At 39.8% G+C, this 21,910-nt stretch overlaps 1 long non-coding RNA gene across 1 annotated transcript; it reads right to left on the reverse strand.

Moving 5' to 3' along the window:
* Positions 1-3,670: 3,670 nt before the first annotated feature.
* On the reverse strand, positions 3,671-6,430 carry LOC115833288. The gene is made up of 3 exons (XR_004028725.1): positions 6,368-6,430; positions 5,744-5,881; positions 3,671-3,767 (listed from the first exon to the last, which is right to left on the reverse strand). It is a non-coding gene; the product is annotated as an uncharacterized LOC115833288 (long non-coding RNA).
* Positions 6,431-21,910: the final 15,480 nt, after the last annotated feature.

Genomic DNA, 21,910 nt, shown 5'->3' on the forward strand with positions numbered 1-21,910 from the left:
TTCAAGAGCACAAGTGAAGTCAGGAGGAGTACTCAATAGCTGTTCTTTCAGATGGTTCCAAAAAGCATTGTACATTGCCTCTGCAAACCTGCCTTCTACGCTATAAGAAGGGTTAAATGAGCAGATTGCTCTTTACCTAGAGAATTGATACAGGATCATAATTTCCCAAGCAGCATTTAAAATTATGAAAGACCATTAAGTTGACAGGCTAGGAGGACCTATGTTTAGACTTGAGAAGGGCTGAATAAACTGAAGTTAGTCTCAGATGGAAAAGCATTGGCTAAATTCTCTCAGAAGGGTACCTCAAGGTTCCAGAGACGCTCTCTTCCTGCAGCAGGAAGAACCGTAAACTAGGAGTTGAGACTCTGACTTCTAACCCTAGTTCTGCACGTAGCCTGGATGTGTGACTTAGTTTCCACGCCATAGACTTAAAACTTTGAACCAGATGCTATTTTTCCTTCAGGCCTGAAATCTAGGAAAGGATTTTACCTCTTGATAATACTTGAAGGTCTTTTGAGACACTTTAAATTCAGCAAGCCCAAAACTGAACTCCTTATCTTCCTTCTTTAAATTTGTTCCTCATGTATACTTAGTTCTGTAACCAGAAATCTGAGACTTTTTCTCTTTAAAAAATATAATAGTAGGCCGGGCGCAGTGGCTCACGCCTGTAATCCCAGCATTTTGGGAGGTCGATGCGGGTGGATCACGAGGTCAGGAGTTTGAGACCATCCTGGCCAACATGGTGAAACCCCATCTCTACTGAAAACACAAAAATTAGCTGGGCGTGGTGGCGGGTGCCTATAGTCCCAGCTACTCGGGAGGTTGAGGCAGGAGAATTGCTTAAACCCGGCAAGCAGAGTTTGCAGTGAGCCAAAATAGTGCCACTGCACTCCAGCCTGGTGACAGAGCGAGACTCGGTCTCAAAAAAAATAAATAAATAAAAATAAAAAAATAGATATATATACACACACACACACACACACATATATATACACATGTATGTATACACACATATATGTATATACATACATGTGTATATATATGCATGTATGTATGTAATAGTAATGTATGCTTTCTGTTTACAAAAATACAAGTGATTAAAAAATATATGAAACAAAAATTCAAATTTCTCCTCCAACACAACAATCTAACCTGTGAAAGTTCAACTATTATCTATCTGGTGTGTACTGTAGTCCTTCTTAATTCCTTTCCCCTCATGTCTTTTATCCACTCAGTCACCCAATTCCAGAGATTTTGCTTCCTAAATATCTCTGGAATCAGTCTCCACCCACTGTCATCTCTTTCCCGAACTATTGCTATAGTCTATTAAATGGCCACCTTATACCCACAAAACCTTACCCCAACAATGGTACATATTTTTGATAAAATCCATGAGTTTTCTAAGATACAAATCTGATCATAGTAGCATACTCATTTAAAGTTTTTCAGAAGCTACCTATCTCTAGCAGTGTACGTGGCCTTTAAGTCCCTTCATGATCCTATTCTGCCACTTCTCCTACCTTAACCTTCTTTCTCCTCCCTTAACCTTCTTTCTCCTCCTACATCCTGTGCCCTAACAATAACAGTCCACTTATAATTAATATATAATTGTCTTCCATCCCTCTATGGCTCTGAAATGACATTTCCTCTTCCAAGAGAGTCCCTTCTGCCCTAAACCACCTGAAAAGACTTAAATTCAAGGGTTACCTTATTAGGAAAGTCTTCACTGACCTTCCCCAGGTAGCTGAGCACTGCATAGAACTCCACACACTAGATATGAGATAACTTATCACTCTGCACAGTAGCTATTTGACTATCTTCCCTACAGAAGCTTTTAGATGGCAAAGACAGTGACTCACTCAGCTATATGTCTTCAGCTTTCAACATTCTGCCTTCCACCTAATAAGTACTCAATAAATGTTTGTTGAATAAATGTCTGATTATGAGATTTCCCCTAAAAACCGGTAACTGTGCTTAGTATAATTTTATAAGTCCAAAGGGAAAACTAATTGTCAATTATCTGTAGATAATGGATAACCCCAAACTCTATTTCAACCTCTTATCCAGTATACATTTTGTATTACTACATTTGAAAAAGCCTGTTAATTTAAAAAACACAGTGAAATCCAAGCCCTAAATAATATTATTCCTCCTGCTTCATCTATCCACCCCCTGAGATCCCTAGCCACTTTAACAGACCTTCATTCTCTTAGTTTCACTTTTTTCTGCACCCCTACCAGGAGAAAAATAAATCTAACTCGGGCCGCAGGGACTATAAAGGCAATGAGGGAGATGCTACAAGACCTGTGTTTTGGTGAAAAACTTCCTTCAGGTAAGCCATCCTTTGCAACAGACAAAGGAAAATCTAAGAATTATGAAGATCAAGAGAACCACTGACAAAGCAAGGTGCTTTAAGTAACAGAATCCCAAAAGTGGCAAAATAACAGAAGCATTTAAGGTGGGAAATTAGAAATACCATAAAATATAGATTCTGACAAAGAAATCAACCCATTCAACTCTTAATAAACACTAGAAGCATTCAATCCATAAATGCTGGATGATTCTTAATCATATATTGTTATATTAATATAATTAAGAGAAACCAATATAAAGCCTAATTGTAGAAGCACACTATTTATCGATGGTGTTCTAATCTTGATTCGCAGAATCTTTATTACACTGATTATGAAGCAGAAATGTCCCCTGAAATTTCCTACTCATGAAGAGTGAACAAAACCACTATTAGAAAATCTGCTCATCTGTGCCTGTTTAATCTGTAGACAATTAAAAGATGAACGGCTAGGAGTTACTTCTTCCAAGTCTGTCTGAAAAGATCTGAAAATCACTCTATGTTTCATTATTAACTAAGATCCTGAAATGAACATTTTGACAATACAGAATGAATACCCCTTTTCCAAGATGCTTGGGACGGGAGTATTTTGGATTACGGATTATTATTAATTATTATTATTATTATTATTTTATTATTATTATTAGAGACAGGGTCTCACTCTGTTGCCCAGACTGGAGTGCAGTGGCGTGATCGCGATCTCAGTTCACTGCAACCTCTGCTTCCCAGGCTCAAGGGATCCTCCCACCTCAGCCTCCTGAGTAGCTGGGACAACAGGCATGCACCACCATGCCCGGCTAATTTTTGTATTTTTTGCATAGACAAGGTTTCACCATGTTGCCCAGGCTGGCCTTGACTTCCTGGACTCGGGCAATCCACCTGCCTCGGCCTCCCAAAATGTTGGAATTTAACAGTCGTGAGACACTGCGCCTAGCCAGATTACGGATTTTTTGGATTTTGGAATATTTGCAGCATACTTGTATACCGCAATGAGCATTTCCTTTGAGCATCATGTTGGCGCTCAAAATGTTTTGGATTTTGGAGCATCGTGGATTTCAGATTTGGGATGTTCAACCTGTAACTGCATTGGTTTATTACCTGTTTAAATATAATTTGCTGCTTTGACCCTTTTAAAGTAATAATTACACTGATTTGTTGGTACTATATAAGACACACTCAACCATTAAATTTATTAATAAGATGCTTCAAACCTGACCAAAAGTCATTTGTGCTATGTACCTACGCCCCGAAGAGTAAAATGGAAAAACAACTGAAGAATCTGCACCTGTTGGAGGTAAAATGGTCTCTTCCACATAGAAATCTTGGTTTACTACAATTTCATGGGAAATGCTCAGCTTGGAAACTTCATTAACTGTCTCTATCAGATCTGTGACAGAAAAGACATCAGGTCTGCTCTCTGGGAAAAAAGAAAAAAGCATAACCATTATCAACAGGGAACCCACAGAAAGAGAATTTTTACTTTATTTAGAGATTCACTCTGCCAGGTAAGGCTCCCAAGTTTAGATTCATCAAATGGATCTTACACAGACTCATTCAATCATTTTACTATCAGAAGTTTTCTGAACTCTTTGCTCTTCAGTAACACTGAACATCTCAGAGAAGTCAGGCATGGGAGGAAGAAATTAGTTTTTGAAAAACATAAAACAGTTTTGAAAACCTTCCACTTGAAATGTAAAACCATAAGCAAAACACGGCAAGCAATGAATAAGTTGTGATTTGTAAAATTAATGTCTATCTAAAAGTTACTGTGTTCCCACTGTTTTCTTCCTACCTCAGGGGCTACACACAAGATGAAGGCTAAACTCTCCTCATAGATACCACACGAATCTTACTAGATGGCTCTAAAGCTGAATCCTGCTCCTAAAACAGTAGTTTCCAAATCTGAGTATTCAACAGACAACATTTCAAAACAACATGAGTGACACATAATGATTTGACAATTTTTATTTTTCCACATATGGACATGAAAGCAAACAAACAATGAAACCACCCTACCATCATCAAAATAATCACTTCATAAAAAGAAAACATATTTTAACACCTCAGAAAGTATAACGAAAACACAGTCAGCATTAAGAGTAGTCTTTTAAATTGAATCAATTTAATATTATTTTAAAAACTCATTACAACATCTTTATCGTTTTATTTCATTCAATATCGGTAAGAACTATGTCATAGCCCAGCATTCGAATTGGGGAACCAATGTTCTAAATTCATCATACAGAGTACTTTCAGTAGTGAAACAAAGTATATATAGTAGTCACAATTATTACTTGATATGTAAAATAAAATATGCAATAAAACTATTTTGCAAGTCAATTTCAATGTAGTTTCATAACTTGGTCGGAGAGAACGATGTATCCTTAAGATATAATAAAATTCACACGCAAGAATCCTAAAACTCACTCCAAGAAGATGGTCTATTTATGCCCATTTGTTTTTCATTTAAAAAACAGTTGATGAGACTTTTGTTGAAAAGTTAGTCTCATCAACTGATATTTCCTTTCTATCCTAACTAAAAAGCTGCATATGTTAAAATATACCATCTAATTAATTCATTAAGACATCATTTATTTGAGAGGTATTGTGAAGTATGAATTGTGCCATTCTGCTTACTAGCAGTGACCTCAAGTGGCCACCAGAGAGAAACACGTGATTCAACTTCATATTTTTTCCCGTTTCAGTCTTCAAGAGGTTAGATTAAATTGCTACATCTGGAGAGGTCTGCAGATTAACCTTTGGTTAAATTCACTGGAGATTATTGTAAAAGAACTGCAATTTGAGTTCCTGTGAGGTTGGACTAGTCAAGCCAAAGCTTCAAATGCCTAACATAAGGTGTGAAAAAGACTTAAAGTCCCAATGTTCACATAAAAATGCTATTATTAAAGATCTAAATAATTTTACCCCAGAGCAGTGGTAATTTTTATGTCAACAAAGCACCCCTGGAAAAGGACAGAACACAACTGAAGCAACAGATAATTTGAATCACTTCTGATCTGTCCTAGATCTACCATTTACACCTTACAAAATCAAAATACAAGAATGCTATTTATTTCCCAGGCTTTGAACTGACTAAATCACTCTCGACTATTGTCAAACACAAGTAACTTGCTTTGTCGGTCTCTTTCTCTAAAACCAAAATCTTTTAATTTTACTTACCAATTAGGGGCCTAAGTCCTGCATGTAAAAATTAGAGGGGGCAGAAAGACAAGAGAAAGAATAATCCAAAAGAGGACTAACAGAAGGATTAGTAAGGAAAAATGCAAGGTTGCAAGAGCCTTCTATATCCCTTAAAGGCCCTTAAATCACAGGCTGTCTATTCCTTTAGCCTAATTGCTGTCCATAGAAGTGATGACATGATTCTAGACCTACCAGGAGACTGGTCATCTAAACAGAAACTCTTGCTTTTCTGGCTCTGCCCTGGTGTTTTAGGCTCAGGGGCCCCATTCTCTGCTACACTGGGATCATTCTGGAGCACAGTTTCCTCAGTCTTTGGCATCTTGATGTTATCTGGAATTGGAGAGAAAAGAAGAGGCAAGCTGAGTAAGACCTGACTCTCGCCCAGGGACAAAAAGATAGAGCGCCCTTCAACTACAATTGTGTGTCCTGGTGACTGAACCCGCTGCCGTCGGTTGAAAGGATTAAACAACAGGGCTCAAAGATTCTCAAAGAACAACTAGGGTCTTCAAACAGGCCTCGAGGGGAAGGGGAATTAGCGGCACTTCCTTTACTGAAATCAAAGAAGTTTGGTGTTGTGCAAGCAGAAGAGGAAAACAAGGCCCAGAGATGGACAATAACTCGCCAGAAGCGGGGCACACTGCACATTACTGACCAAGCTAGGAAAGGAATCTTCCTCGGCTCTCCCTACCTTTCATTGGTCCCGGAATACCTTCTAACTCATTAACTTACTGCTCCAGACCTTCCTGAAGGGGCTCTGCCGGCCTGGACTCAAGCAGCAGGGTATCCCCCACAGCCCTCGTGACCCTGGTCCCTCACCTCCTCCTCGTCCTCGACTGGCGGCCTCGCCTCTGCGTCTGCTAGCGAAGCCCCTCTGCCTCCCCAACCTGGTCCTGGGAAGTACCACTGTAGCCAGAAGGAGAGGGGAGATCATCAGGGAGGAGTAGGACGGAACCATGGAGATTATGAGGTCCACCTGGAGCGCACCCCTACCTGTGACACAAGATAGGAGAGTCCAAACATGAAAACAAAGGGTGATCCGTTTCCAGCGTAGCGGGGTGGTATCACTTGCCCAGGGTGCCTTGGAAACCAAGAGCAGGAAAGGCAAGCAGAGCCTCACCATTGGGTGATAAAGGCAGGAGGCTGAGATAGACGTAAGGAGGCTTCATGTTCATACCCTCCCGCCCAGGCTCGGAGCCCCTCAGGAGCTTGGAAGTCATCTTCTCAAGCCCTGCTCCTCATGAACGAACTGTTCAAAGCTTTTATACCTATTGCCCCAGAAACAAAAATAGCATTTAAATAACTATTTAGGGGGAAAAAATATGCATTTGTTGTTTATTTGTTTCACTTCATGCTGTTCATACAGCCCCTACAAATGAAGAACCAACAGGGCTACAATATTCCAGAAGTCTGTTTTGGGTTTTCTTTTATCTTGTGTATAAGTGAATCCTCCACACAAAGTAAGGAGAGACACATGAACTGTTAAACTCTCATTTTACAAATATGGAAATCAAGAATCATTTTAAAGGGCTAGCCACAGAAGCTGTGTGGTAAAAGGGGCAAGACCATAAGCCTGAGAGGAATCCTACATTTTGGTTTGGGTTCTTTCAGCTCAGTTCTTGGCATGTTCTTCATTGCAATCCAATTGTGAGCTTTGGAGCTCATCTGTAAACTGAGGGCACTGGAACTGACGATCCTAAGGGGCCTCATGTTGCTCACTCTTCAGTCCTAGTCTACTTTGTCATTCCACTGCCCAGTCACCACAGTGATATGAGGACCCCTGGATTGGCCTATTTCCAGCATATATACATTTCCACACTATACTAATTGATCCCTCTCTTACCCTGACTTAATTTCTTAACACATTAACTTGTTTCTTTTATAAATCAAGGCTATACTTTGACCAGATTCTCACCACAATCCTCGCCTTGTTAGTGGCAATAGTACAGTGTGAATATCTTGCACAACATGGGGATTTTGAAGAAGAAAGTTATGGGGAAGAGGTCCAAGAACTTTCCAGCCTGGGAAAAATCCACCTTAACTTCCAGGCACAGGAGGATATGAGGGGACTTTGCTAGTAAGGTTAGCGCTTAGCTAAAGAGTTTATTTTACTAATGAATACTAAATCTGAATTTCCTCCTCATCCTCTCCTAGTATTTCCTTCAGTAATATCAGCTGTGAAACAAATTGCTCTCACATCAACCACAGGATAAATGTTTAAATATATTTTTCTTGATTTGAACATAAAATTATACATTCATAAGGCATAGGTTTCACTATACCAGAAGTTCATTTCTCATTTAAAAAATCAGAATTCTATTTTATTTCTTTCTAAGAAAAACCTTCCAGAATGACACCAATTCTTCTTCTCACGAAATTGCATTATTTAAAAAAAAAACTCTACCCAGTGATACCTAAAATTCTATTAGCACTTCATTCAAATAGTGAAATAGTCTTTTTAAGTGTCTTTTAATATTGAAATCACCTGGGAGAGGTAATGAGGGGAAATAGAAGTGTGGGAAAAATAGAGGAAGAGAACTAGTGGAAAACAGCAAATCACATTTTGCCTAGGGATGGCCCAGATACTGTATTTAATAATACATATTATCAATAGTTGTCAAGAACCAACTAGAGGAACAGAGAGAGATGGTGCAATAGAAGGCTATACCTTGTGTACCCCCTGCAGGAACACCAAATTGTAACCACTATCTGCATACAGAAAAGCATCATCATGAGAACCAAAAATCAGGTGAGCAATCACAGTGCCTGGTTTTAAATTCATATTGTTGAAACAGGCATTCAAGAGGTCAGACAGAGACAGCTTTAAATCGCCGATGCCACCCCTTCCCCGTATCCCGGCAGCAGCTGTGCAGCCCATAGAGTCTGTACACTTGGGAGAAGTAGAGGGCAGTGACTGGAGAACTTCACATTGAACTCAGTGCTACCCTGCCATACCAGAGAGCAAAGCCGTGCTGGGCTCAGCCAGTGCCCACTCACAGAGGGAGCATCTGGACCAGACCTAGCTAGAGGGGATTCACCCATCCCAGGGTGGAGAACTTGAGTCTCTCAGCAATCCACGCCACTACAGGCCAAAGTGCTCTGGGGTCCCAGGTAAACTTGAAGGGAAGCCTAGGACACAAAGACTGCAATTCCTAGGCAACTCCTAGGAAATTAAACGATATGCACATAAGTGAACAGTGGATCAAAAAAGGAAGTTAAAAAGGAAACTGAAAAATTTAACGAAACAAATGATAATGGAAATACAACATACCAAAACATATGGGATACAGAAAAAGCAGTACTAATATCAAAATTTATGGCTGTAAATGCCTACATTGAAAAGAAGAACAACTTCAAATAAAAAACCTAATGACGCATCAAAAAGAACTATAAAAATAAGAGTAAATTAGAAGAAAAGAAACAATAAAGATCAGAGCAGAAATAAATGAATTTGAAATGAAGAAAACAATACAAAAGATCAATGAAACAAAAAGTTGGTTTTTTTTGTTAAAGGGAAACAAAATCGACAAATGTTTAGCCGGACTCATGAAGAACGAAATGGAGAAGACCCAAATAAATAAAATCAGAGATGAAAGAGGAGACATTACAACTGATACCACAGAAATTCAAAGAATCACCAGTGGCTACTATGAGCAAGTATATGCCAATAGATTGGAAAATCTACAAGAAATGGATAAATTTCTAGACACATACAATCTACCAAGATTGAACCACGAAGAAATCCAAAACCTGAGCAGACCAATAACAGGTAACACAGTAAAGCCTTAATAAATAGTCTCCATCTATAGTAAAGCAAAGCCTGAGACCTTATGACCTCACTGCTAAATTCTACCAAACATTTAAAGAAGAACTAATACCAGTCCTACTCAAACTACTCTGAAAAATAGAGGAGGAGAAAATACTTTCAAACTCATCCTACAATGCCAGTATTACCCTGATACCAAAACCAGACAAACACACATCAAAAAAGGAAAACTACAGGCCAGTGTCTCTGATGAATAGTGATGCAAAAATCCTCAACAAAATACTAGTGAACCCAATTCAACGATACGTTAGAAAGATCTTTAATCATGACCAAGAAGGATTTATCCCTGGGATGCAAGGATGGTTCAACATGCACAAATAAATCAGTGTGATACATCATACCAACAGAATGAAGGACGAAAACCATATTATCATTTCAACTGATGCTGAAAAAGCATTTGATAAAATTCAACATTGCTTTGTCATAAAAACCCCCAAAACACTGTGTATAGAAGGAACACGCCTCAACATAATAAAAGCCATAAAACACAGAGACCCACAGCTAGTATCATAAGAATGGGTAAAAAGTGAAAGTCTTTCCTGTAAGATCTGGAATACAACAAGGATACCCACTTTCACCCCTGTTGTTTCACCACTATGAAACTACTACTACAAGAAAACACTGGGGAAACTGTCCAGGACATTGGTCTGGGCAAAACTTTCTTGAGTAATATCCCATAAGCACAGGCAAACCAAGGCAAAAATAGACAAATGGAATCACATCAAGCAAAAAGCTTCTGCACAGTAAAGGAAACAATCACAAAATGAAGAGACAACACACAGAATGGGAGAAATGTTTGCAAACTACCCACCTGACTAGAGATTAATACCAGTATATATAAGGAGCTCAAACAACTCTATAGGAGAAAATCTAATAATCCAATTGAAACATGGGTAAAAGATCTGAATAGACGTTTCTCAAAAGAAGACATACAAATGGCAAACAAGCGCATGAAAAGGTGCTCGACATCAGCGATCATCAGAGAAATGCAAATCAAAACTACAATGAGGTATCATCCCACCCCAGTTAAAATGGCTTATATCCAAAAGACGGACAATAACAAATGCTGGCAAAGTTGTGGACAAAAGGGAACCTTTGTACACTGTTGGCAGGAATGTAAATTAGTATAACCACTATGGAGAACACTTGGAAGTTCCTCAAAAAACTAAAAACAGAGCTACCATATGATCCACCAATACCACTCCTGGGTATATTTCTAAAAGAAAGAAAATCAGTATATTGAAGAGATATCTGCACTCCTCAATATATATTTGTTGGCTTCTTTTATTTCTTGGTGCACTTGGGGTTACCCACTCTGAGTACACATATCACAGTTTGCAAAGTCATTTATGAGAATTTTATGCCTTCAGCAGGGAATTTTTACCCTTCAGATGTGCTTTAACTCTACCTCAATACCGTGATCAATTACTATTTGTTAAATTATACTTTACGTATACTACTCCAAAAAAGAAAATTATCCTGAGAGTCAATCTTATCCATAAGGACACAAAAGAAGACTACGTAAAAGAGAGATATTCATAGATGTCCATAAGTGGTATAAAATTACAGAATTTAAGAGGAATACTGGGTAAAAATAATTTAGTTAACACATAAAAAATTTAAACATTTCATTTCATAAAGAAGCATTTGAAGCTCAGAGAACTTAAATCACTTCTCTAAGACTGCCACCAGTTTACAGAAAAGTCAGGACTAGAACCTATATCTCAGATTGTTTATTCCACAATATATAGAGTCATGCAAGAGCAATTTAACTAAGTATATACATCTGCTAAAGAAAAAAATGTAAATGATAAAATGATACACAATGGATCGTAAAACCAAGAGGTGAAGTTAAATGGGACCTTATTAGTCAAGATTCTCCAGAGGGACAGAACCAATGGGCTATATGTATACATGAAAGGGAGTTTATTAGGGAGAATTGGTTCACATAATTACAAGACGAAGTCCCACAATAGGCTGCCTGCAAGCTGTGGAAGAGAAAAGGCAGTAGTGGCTCAGTCCAACTCCAAGAGCCTCAAAACCAGGGAAGCCAACAGTGCAGCCTTCAGTTTGTGCCTAAAGGCCTGAGAGCCCTCAGCAAGCCACTGGTGCAAGTCCCAGAGTCCAAAGACCAAAGAATCTGGAGTCTGATGTCCAAGGCAGTAGGAGCGGAAGGAAGCTTCCAGCCTGGGAAAAGGAAGCCAGAAGACTCAGCAAGCAAACTTATCCCAGCTTCTTCTGGCTGCTTTGTTCTAGCCATGCTGGCAGCCAATTGGATGGTGCCCACCCACATTAACGGTGGGTCTTTCTCTCCCAGTCCACTGACTCAAATGTCAGTCTCCTCTGGCAACACCCTCACAGACACACACAAAAACAATACTTTACCAGCCACATCCTTCAATTCAATCGAGTTGACACCTGATATTAACTATCACAGGGCCCAAGATACAGTGTAGTGTAGTGGAAGATAAAAAGCTAACTAAAGTGGTGGGGACACATAAATACAGGATGGCACCTTTATTTATTTTGTCTTATTAGAGATGAAGGTCTTGCTATGTTGCCCAGGCTAAACTCAAACTACTGGGCTGAAGCAACCCTCCTTCCTCAGCCTCCCAAGTAGCTGGGACTACAGATGCACATCACCATATCCAGCTTTAAATAAAACCACACAGAGTCATAAAATAGATTTATTTCATTACACTTCTCCTTTACAGTACAAAACTACATATCAACATTATCCATGTTAATCTTTTACCAATGTGTTTTCTTCACAGAACACAAAAGGAGTACGAGAAGGCTCTAGGTAATCTGGGGGCTTCCAAACTAAAAGTGAGGCATGATGGGTGGAGAAACCAGTATAGATCTTCAAGGAAAGGAATGGAAGATGAAAGCAATGGAAGATGAAACTTCTGACAGCAGCATTTAGTGTCTACTTCTACATTCACATCTCACGCCATTCATTCCTAGCATATGGCAATACTGACCTTTTTTCCTTTTCCTTAACAGGCCACATGCCTTCCTACCTCAAGATCTTAATCATGCTATGTTTTCCCCCTATGAAGCTTTCTTCCTTCTTTACCCCCTTTTCCAGGACTAACTGATTCCTCATTGCTCAAGTCTCAGCTTTCAAATTCTAAATTCCTCAGAGAACTTTCTATGGTTCTCCAATCTAAACAAGAGTTCCCTATTAGCCCCTCTCTTAACATTCTGTACTTTTTAATAATAGGAATTACCACAGTTTGTAATTATACATTTATTTGCATAATTAGTATTTACTGAATATTGAACTTCACCATGAGTCTAAGCTTTCTGAGGGCAGGGGCTGTGCATTTGGCTCTTCACTGTGCCTAGAACATAATGGATACTCAATAAATAAAGTGTGGAATATGAATAAATGCCCTAACCCCACAGGGCAACAACACTGTTGGGAGAATGACATAAAATGGAACATCCTTCCCTGCCAAAAGTGCTGGACTCACCTTAGTTACCAGAGTCAGCTTTTCTTTCTTTGTGTTATAAACATGTTTCCTCTCTGTGTCTCTTTCGGTTCTTGGCTTCAGAACTCTGATCCACAACCTTCCCAGGAAACTAATCCCTTTATCTATAATTACCAAAGAAGACAGCATGTTGTAAATCAGATTTGCAGGAAGCCAGATTGCTCTCTCTAGTAACAATCCAAGAAACTAAACAACTTCTGTAACAATTGGCCCCAAATGGCAAGTACTTTATTAATAATTGACAGCTTTTCCAATTTTTGCTCCTGTATCCACCTAACAAACTAAATATGAACCTCCTAACCAATCACATAAATTGTTTTGCTTCTAGTTAGTCCACCTACAGCTTCCCTATGCGAAAAACCTCCCATCAGGGAATACCTGAAGTCTTCCCTTTTTTCCACTATAAAGTTTTCCCACTTCTCTGCCTGCCTTTGAGTCTCTGCCAAAACACAAGTGATGATGGCTGACTCATTTGCTATAGTAAGTTCCGAATAAACAGTCTTCGCTTATTCTCATTTGGTTGCTTTTCATTTATTTCCATGCCAGCAAGTGTCTTTAAAGCCGAGAACGAATAAAGCATCAGCTTGAGAAAAAAGAGAGAACATTTTAGGTCCTGAGACCACAGGGGTTTTCCCAGGACACGTGGCAGCAGAGGGCAGCAGTATCCCAGAAGCAACTCAGAGAGGCCTATTCCTAGGTAAGGGATCTCTCACTATTACCCTCACTCTTGCTCTTTCTCATTCGTTGTCCTGCTTGTTTATAAGATGGTGTTAGAGGCAACCTCAGCCCAAAGATACTAGGCTGATTTTAAAGCCCTACCAAGAGCTGCATCACCACAATTGTACCTGGTGCTCCAGTACGTGAATGAGTTACACACTTAAAGAAGTTTCAACAAAAATACACTCAGTTGGTTTTAAATTCTGGCAAAAGTTGGTAGCTTATTTATGGTTTTATTGTTTGTTTGTTTTTAACTAGAGAGATTTTTTGTGGACCCCAGAATGCATCTTTACTGGCAAAAAATTTTTAAAAATATCTTTACTTAGAAAATAAAGAAAATCCACTTTCTGGCAGCAGGTAATATTTTCTGACATCTCATAATGGAATTGAGTACAGTATTCCCTTCGTATCCGTGGAGTATTAACTCCAGGACCTTCCCCAGCACCCACGTATACCAAAATCCACACATACTCAAGTCCAGCAGTTGGTCCTGCAGAACTCGACTATACTAAAAGTCGGCTCTCCATATATATGCAAGTTTTGAATCCTGTGAATATGGCATTTTAAACCCACGTTTGGTTGAAGAAATCTGCACATAAGTAGACCCACAAAGTTCGAACCTCTGTTGTTCAAGGGTCAACTGTACATATCTGAATTCCTTCGTAATTATGGAAGATGTTGGAGAAGTTAGAATTTTGATTCAAAGTTGGTATACGCCTTTTCTCAAAATAAGTACATCAAAGGCCTTAGGCTTTTCTGGTCTTAAATAAATCATATGAACCGTGGGAGCTCTTGAAGAAAGTTGTCTGGGGGTTAAAGCCAAGAAAACTCACCTTGCTACCTCTGTGTTAACTAATCTAAAACTATCCATTTGTCAATGGATAAATTCCTTTAATTCCCATTTCTTAATTCCCATGTCCTTTATTTCTACTCTTTTTTTTTTCTGAGACAGGGCCTCTCTCTGTCAGCTAGGATGGAATAGTGGCACAATCATGGCTCACTGTAGCCTCAACCTCCTGGACTCCAAAGATCCTCACATCTTAGCCTCCCAAGTACCTGGGACTACAGGCGTGTGCCATCATGCCTGACTAATTTTTATTCTTTGTAGACATGTGGTTTCGCCATGTTGCCCATGCTTGCCTGGAACTCCTGAGTTCAAGCAATCCACCTGCCTCAGCCTCCCAAAGTGCTGGGATTACAGGCATGAGTTACCATGTCCGACCGATTTTCACTCTTAAAACACAATGTAATGCATTTATATATTTACAGAGTGGGTATTCTTGAAAGGCTAAGGACATGTTTTTTTGCTCCAATAATTTCATTAAATGAACCATGGGATTCACAACTTAAAAGAACTGTTAAATTAGCTCTTTAATTGAGCAAATCTTCTTTCATAAAGCAAATGATTATCCACCAATTTGTTTCCTAAACCTGAGATTTTACGTAGCAGATTTTCCTAAACAAAGACCCTTTTAGATGGTGGTCTGTAGATTTTCTGGTTTTTCTTGACTCCGGTAAAGACACACTTGTCATAAAAGGCCAATATGGGATGATGTTAGTGAGAATGGCAGAGGAAGGACCTTGGAAAATTCTTCTCTCCACAAGAACAGTGAGTGCACTGGCAAGTATTGTAAAAGTCAACTTTTTCAGAACTCTGGAAATTAACCAAGGCTTTGAAAAATTCAAGGTGAGTTTATTAAAGAAAAATGTTTGAATTTCAGAGACGACAGCAAGCATTGTGGTATTTCAACTTATTCTATTTCCACCACTTTTTCTTCAGGTCCAAAGTTGTCATAAAACTCAACAGCTATATAATCACTGTGAAAACCAACAGCCAAGGGAGGGAGCAGAGGGTTTGAAGCTGTCCAAAACATCATTCTTAGAGAAACATCATCATAGGAACTATTTGGCAGCTTCCTGGAAACACTCATTTCAAGTCTTGTCTTTATTTCACCTGAGCCAGATCTTACTCCGTATGAACAGTCTTTTTCACAGGGGCGTTTGATGTAAAGAAAACGGTAGCAATCGTATAACACAATAGCTCCCTAAGGTGGCAATAAGAGTTAAGACAAACAAGAAGCTGAACAAAAAGCTTAAAAGGTAAAACTGGGAAATAAGATACTTATAGGGGACTCTGAAAAGCTTAGGCCTTTAAAATACCCATGAATCTAGGAGGCCACTCACATGTGCAGGGCTGTGTGCACATCTAGAAAAGATCTAAGAAGGCTCTAAATTTTCGCCTCTGGGTGATCTTGAGACCCAGCACAAGTTGAAGGCTAAGAGAGAGTTGTAAACTGCTTGCCTGAACATTGAAGAAATTATCCACAATACATACAGGGTCCCTTGAAAACAAGTCTGGGAGATTTGTTGGTTAATGGCTTTTAAGGAAATCTATGTCCAATCATTACGTGACCATTAAGCTAACCAAGTAGAGACTTTAGTGGCCACAAATGACAAACAACACACACACACAACGGAATTAATTTAAGAAAGTCCCTAAACAAGCAATAAAAACAAACAGAACAAAAAAATATCCTGGAAAGAAAGGAGAATCTGATTTCCAGGGTCCCCACAATTATAGAATTTACAATGTCCAGCTATCTTGGACCCTTCTCTTACATCATACACAAAAATCAACTCAAAATGGATTAAAGGCCGAAATGTGACACAGGAAACCATATAACTCCCAGAACAAAACACATAGGAAAACTTCCTTTACATTGGCTTTGGCAGTGATTTTTTTTTTTTGTTATCACACCAAAAGCTCAAGCAACAAGAATAATAGTAAGTGGGACTACATCAAACTAAAAAGCTTCTGCACAGCAAAGGAAGCATCAACAAAATGAAAAAGCAGTCTACGGATTGGCAGAAAATATTTGCAAACGATATATCTGATAAAGAGTTAGTATACAAAATATATAAGGAACACACACAACTCAATAGCAAAAAAAAAATACAAATAGTCCCTTTAAAACATGAGTAAAGGGGGTGGAGCCAAGATGGCCGAATAGGAACAGCTCCGGTCTCCAGCTCCCAGCCCCAGCGACACAGAAGACGGGTGATTTCTGCATTTCTGCTTGAGGTACTGGTTTCATCTCACTAGGGAGTGCCTAACAGTGGGTGCAGGACAGTCGGTGAAGCGCACTGTGCGCGAGCCGAAGCAGGGCGAGGCATTGACTCACTCGGGAAGCGCAAGGGGTCAGGGAGTTCCCTTTCCTAGTCAAAGAAAGGGGAAGCAGACGGCACCTGGAATATCGGGTCAGTCCCACCCTAACTGCGCTTTTCCAACGGGCCTGGAAAACGGCACACTAGGAGATTGTGTCCCGCACCTGGCTCGGAGGGTCCTATGCCCACGGAGTCTCGCTAATTGCTAGCACAGCAGTCTGAGATCAAGCTGCGAGGCGGCAGCGAGGCTGGGGGAGGGGCGCCCGCCATTGCCCAGGCTTGCTTAGGTAAACAAAGCAGCCAGGAAGCTCGAACTGGGTGGAGCCCACCACAGCTCAAGAAGGCCTGCCTGCCTCTGTAGGCTCCACCTCTGGGGGCAGGGCACAGACAAACAAAAACTCTGCAAGAACTTCCACAGACTTAAATGTCCCTGTCTGACTGACAGCTTTGAAGAGAGTAGTGGTTCTCCCAGCACGCAGCTGGAGATCTGAGAACGGTCAGACTGCCTCCTAAAGTGGGTCCCTCACCCCTGAGCAGCCTAACTGGGAGGCACCCCCCCAGTAGGGACAGACTGACACCTCATTCAACCCGGTACTTCTCTGAGACAAAACTTTCAGAGGAACTATCAGACAGCTGAATTTGTGGTCTCACGAAAATCCGCTGTTCTGCAGCCACCGCTGCTGACACCCAGCCAAACAGGGTCTGGAGTGCACCTCTAGTAAACTCCAACAGACCTGCAGCTGAGGGTCCTGTCTGGTAGAAGGAAAACTAACAAACAGAAAGGACATGCACACCAAAAACCCATCTGTACATCACCATCATCAAAGACAAAAAGTAGATAAAACCACAAAGATGGGGAAAAAACAGACCAAAAAAACTGGAAACTCTAAAAAACAGAGCACCTCTCCTCCTCCAAAGGAACGCAGTTCCTCACCAGCAACGGAACAAAGCTGGATGGAGGATGACTTTGATGAGTTGAGAGAAGAACGCTTCAGACGATCAAACTACTCTGAGCTACGAGAGGAAATTCAAAACAACAGCAAAGAAGTTAAAAACTTTGAAAAAAAATTAGAAGAATGGATAACTAGAATAACCAATGGAGAGAAGGGCTTCAAGGAGCCGATGGAGCTGAAAGCCAAGTTTCGAGAACTACGCGAAGATTGCAGAAGCCTCAGTAGCAGATGCGATCAACTGGAAGAAAGGGTATCGCTGATGGAAGATGAAATGAATGAAATGAAGAGAGAAGGGAAGTTTAGAGAAAAAAGGATAAAAAGAAATGAACAAAGCCTCCAAGAAATTTGGGACTATGTGAAAAGACCAAACCTACGTCTGATTGGTGTACCTGAAAATGATGGGGAGAATGGAACCAAGTTGGAAAACACTCTGCAAGATATTATCCAGGAGAACTTCCCCAATCTAGCAAGGCAGGCCAGCATTCAGATTCAGGAAATACAGAGAACGCCACAAAGATACTCCTCGAGAAGGGCAACTCCAAGACACATTATTGTCAGATTCACCAAAGTTGAAATGAAAGAAAAAATGTTAAGGGCAGCCAGAGAGAAAGGTCGGGTTACCCACAAAGGGAAGCCCATCAGACTAACAGCTGATCTCTCAGCAGAAACTCTACAAGCCAGAAGAGAGTGGGGGCCGATATTCAACATTCTTAAAGAAAAGAATTTTAAACCCAGAATCTCCTATCCCGCCAAACTAAGCTTCATAAGTGAAGGAGAAATAAAACACTTTACAGACAAGCAAACGCTGAGTGATTTTGTCACCACCAGGCCTGCCCTAAAAGAGCTCCTGAAGGAAGCACTAAACATGGAAAGGAACAACCGGTACCAGCCACTGCAAAAACATGCCAAATTGTAAAGACCATCGAGACTAGGAAGAAACTATAGCAACTAACGAGCAAAATAACCAACTAACATCATAATGACAGGATCAGATTCACACATAACAATATTAACGTTAAATGTAAATGGGCTAAATGCTCCAATCAAAAGACACAGACTGGCAAACTGGATAAGGAGTCAGGACCCATCAGTGTGCTGTATTCAGGAAACCCATCTCACGTGCAGAGACACACATAGACTCAAAATAAAGGGATGGAGGAAGATCTATCAAGCAACTGGAAAACAAAAAAAGGCAGGGGTTGCAATCCTAGTCTCTGATAAAATAGACTTTAAACCAACAAAGATCAAAAGAGACAAAGAAGGCCATTACATAATGGTAAAGGGATCAATTCATCAAGAAGAGCTAACTATCCTAAATATATATGCAGCCAACACAGGAGCACCCAGATTCATAAAGCAAGTCCTGAGTGACCTACAAAGGGACTTAAACTCCCACACAATAATAATGGGAGATTTTAACACCCCACTGTCAGCATTAGACAGATCAACGAGACAGAAAGTTAACAAGGATATCCAGGAATTGAACTCAGCTCTACATAAAGTGGACCTAATAGACATCTACAGAACTCTCCACCCCAAGTCAACAGAATATACATTTTTTTCAGCACCACACCACACCTATTCCAAAATTGACCACATAGTTGGAAGTAAAGCTCTCCTCAGCAAATGTAAAAGAACAGAAATTATAACAAACTGTCTCTCAGACCACAGTGCAATCAAACTAGAACTCAGGATTAAGAAACTCATTCAAAACCGCTCTACTACATGGAAACTGAACAACCTGCTCCTGAATGACTATTGGGTACATAATGAAATGAAGGCAGAAATAAAGATGTTCTTTGAAACCAACGAGAACAAAGACACAACATACCAGAATCTCTGGGACACATTCAAAGCAGTGTGTAGAGGGAAATTTATAGCACTAAATGCCCACAAGAGAAAGCAGGAAAGATCCAAAATTGACTCCCTAACATCACAATTAAAAGAACTAGAAAAGCAAGAGCAAACACATTCAAAAGCTAGCAGAAGGCTAGAAATAACTAAAATCAGAGCAGAACTGAAGGAAATAGAGACACAAAAAACCCTTCAAAAAATTAATGAATCCAGGAGCTGGTTTTTTGAAAAGATCAACAAAATTGATGGACCGCTAGCAAGACTAATAAAGAAGAAAAGAGAGAAGAATCAAATAGATGCAATAAAAAACGAAAAAGGGGATATCACCACTGATCCCACTGAAATACAATCTACCATCAGAGAATACTACAAACACCTCTATGCAAATAAACTAGAAAATCTAGAAGAAATGGATAAATTCCTCGACAAATACACCCTCCCAAGACTAAACCAGGAAGAAGTTGAATCTCTGAATAGACCAATAACAGGTTCTGAAATTGTGGCAATAATCAATAGCTTACCAACCAAAAAGAGTCCAGGACCTGATGGATTCACAGCCGAATTCTACCAGAGGTACAAGGAGGAACTGGTACCATTCCTTCTGAAACTATTCCAATCGATAGAAAAAGAGGGAATCCTCCCTAACACATTTTATGAAGCCAGCATCGTCCTGATACCAAAACCTGGCAGACACATAACCAAAAAAGAGAATTTCAGACCAATATCCTTGATGAACATTGATGCAAAAATCCTCAATAAAATACTGGCAAACCGAATCCAGCAGCACATCAAAAAGCTTATCCACCATGATCAAGTGGGCTTCATCCCTGGGATGCAAGGCTGGTTCAACATACGCAAATCAATAAATGTAATCCAACATATAAACAGAACCAAAGACAAAAACCACATGATTATCTCAATAGATGCAGAAAAGGCCTTTGACAAAATTCAACAACCCTTCATGCTAAAAACTCTCAATAAATTAGGTATTGATGGGACGTATCTCAAAATAATAAGAGCTATCTACGACAAACCCACAGCCAATATCATACTGAATGGGCAAAAGCTGGAAGCATTCCCTCTGAAATCTGGCACAAGACAGGGATGCCCTCTCTCACCGCTCCTGTTCAACATAGTGCTGGAAGTTCTGGCCAGAGCAATCAGGCAGGAGAAGGAAATAAAAGGTATTCAATTAGGAAAAGAGGAAGTCAAATTGTCCCTGTTTGCAGATGACATGATTGTATATCTAGAAAACCCCATTGTCTCAGCCCAAAATCTCCTTAAGCTGATTAGCAACTTCAGCGAAGTCTCAGGATACAAAATTAATGTACAAAAATCACAAGCATTCTTGTACACCAATAACAGACAAACAGAGAGCCAAATCATGAGTGAACTCCCATTCACAATTGCTTCAAAGAGAATAAAATACCTAGGAATCCAACTTACAAGGGATGTGAAGGACCTCTTCAAGGAGAACTACAAACGACTGCTCAATGAAATAAAAGAGGATACAAACAAATGGAAGAACATTCCATGCTCATGGGTTGGAAGAATCAATATCGTGAAAATGGCCATACTGCCCAAGGTAATTTATAGATTCAATGCCATCCCCATCAAGCTACCAATGACTTTCTTCACAGAATTGGAAAAAACTACTTTAAAGTTCATATGGAACCAAAAAAGAGCCCGCATCGCCAAGTCAATCCTAAGCCAAAAGAACAAAGCTGGAGGCATCACGCTACCTGACTTTAAACTATACTACAAGGCTACAGTAACCAAAACAGCATGGTACTGGTACCACAACAGAGACATAGATCAATGGAACAGAACAGAGCCCTCAGAAATGATGCCGCATAGCTACAACTATCTGATCTTTGACAAACCTGACAAAAACAAGAAATGGGGAAAGGATTCCCTATTTAATAAATGGTGCTGGGAAAACTGGCTAGCCATATGTAGAAAGCTGCAACTGGATCCCTTCCTTACACCTTATACAAAAATTAATTCAAGATGGATTAAAGACTTATATGTTAGACCTAAAACCATTAAAATCCTACAAGAAAACCTAGGCAATACCATTCAGGACATAGGCGTGGGCAAGGACTTCATGTCTAAAACACCAAAAGCAATGGCAACAAAAGCCAAAATCGACAAATGGGATCTCATTAAACTAAAGAGCTTCTGCACAGCAAAAGAAACTATCATCAGAATGAACAGGCAACCTACAGAATGGGAAAAAATTTTTGCAACCTACTCATCTGACAAAGGGCTAATATCCAGAATCTATAATGAACTCAAACAAATTTACAAGAAAAAAACAAACAACCCCATCAAAAAGTGGGCAGAGGAC

Source organism: Nomascus leucogenys, chromosome X (assembly GCF_006542625.1).
Source record: "Nomascus leucogenys isolate Asia chromosome X, Asia_NLE_v1, whole genome shotgun sequence".
NCBI classification, from domain to species: Eukaryota; Metazoa; Chordata; class Mammalia; order Primates; family Hylobatidae; genus Nomascus; species Nomascus leucogenys.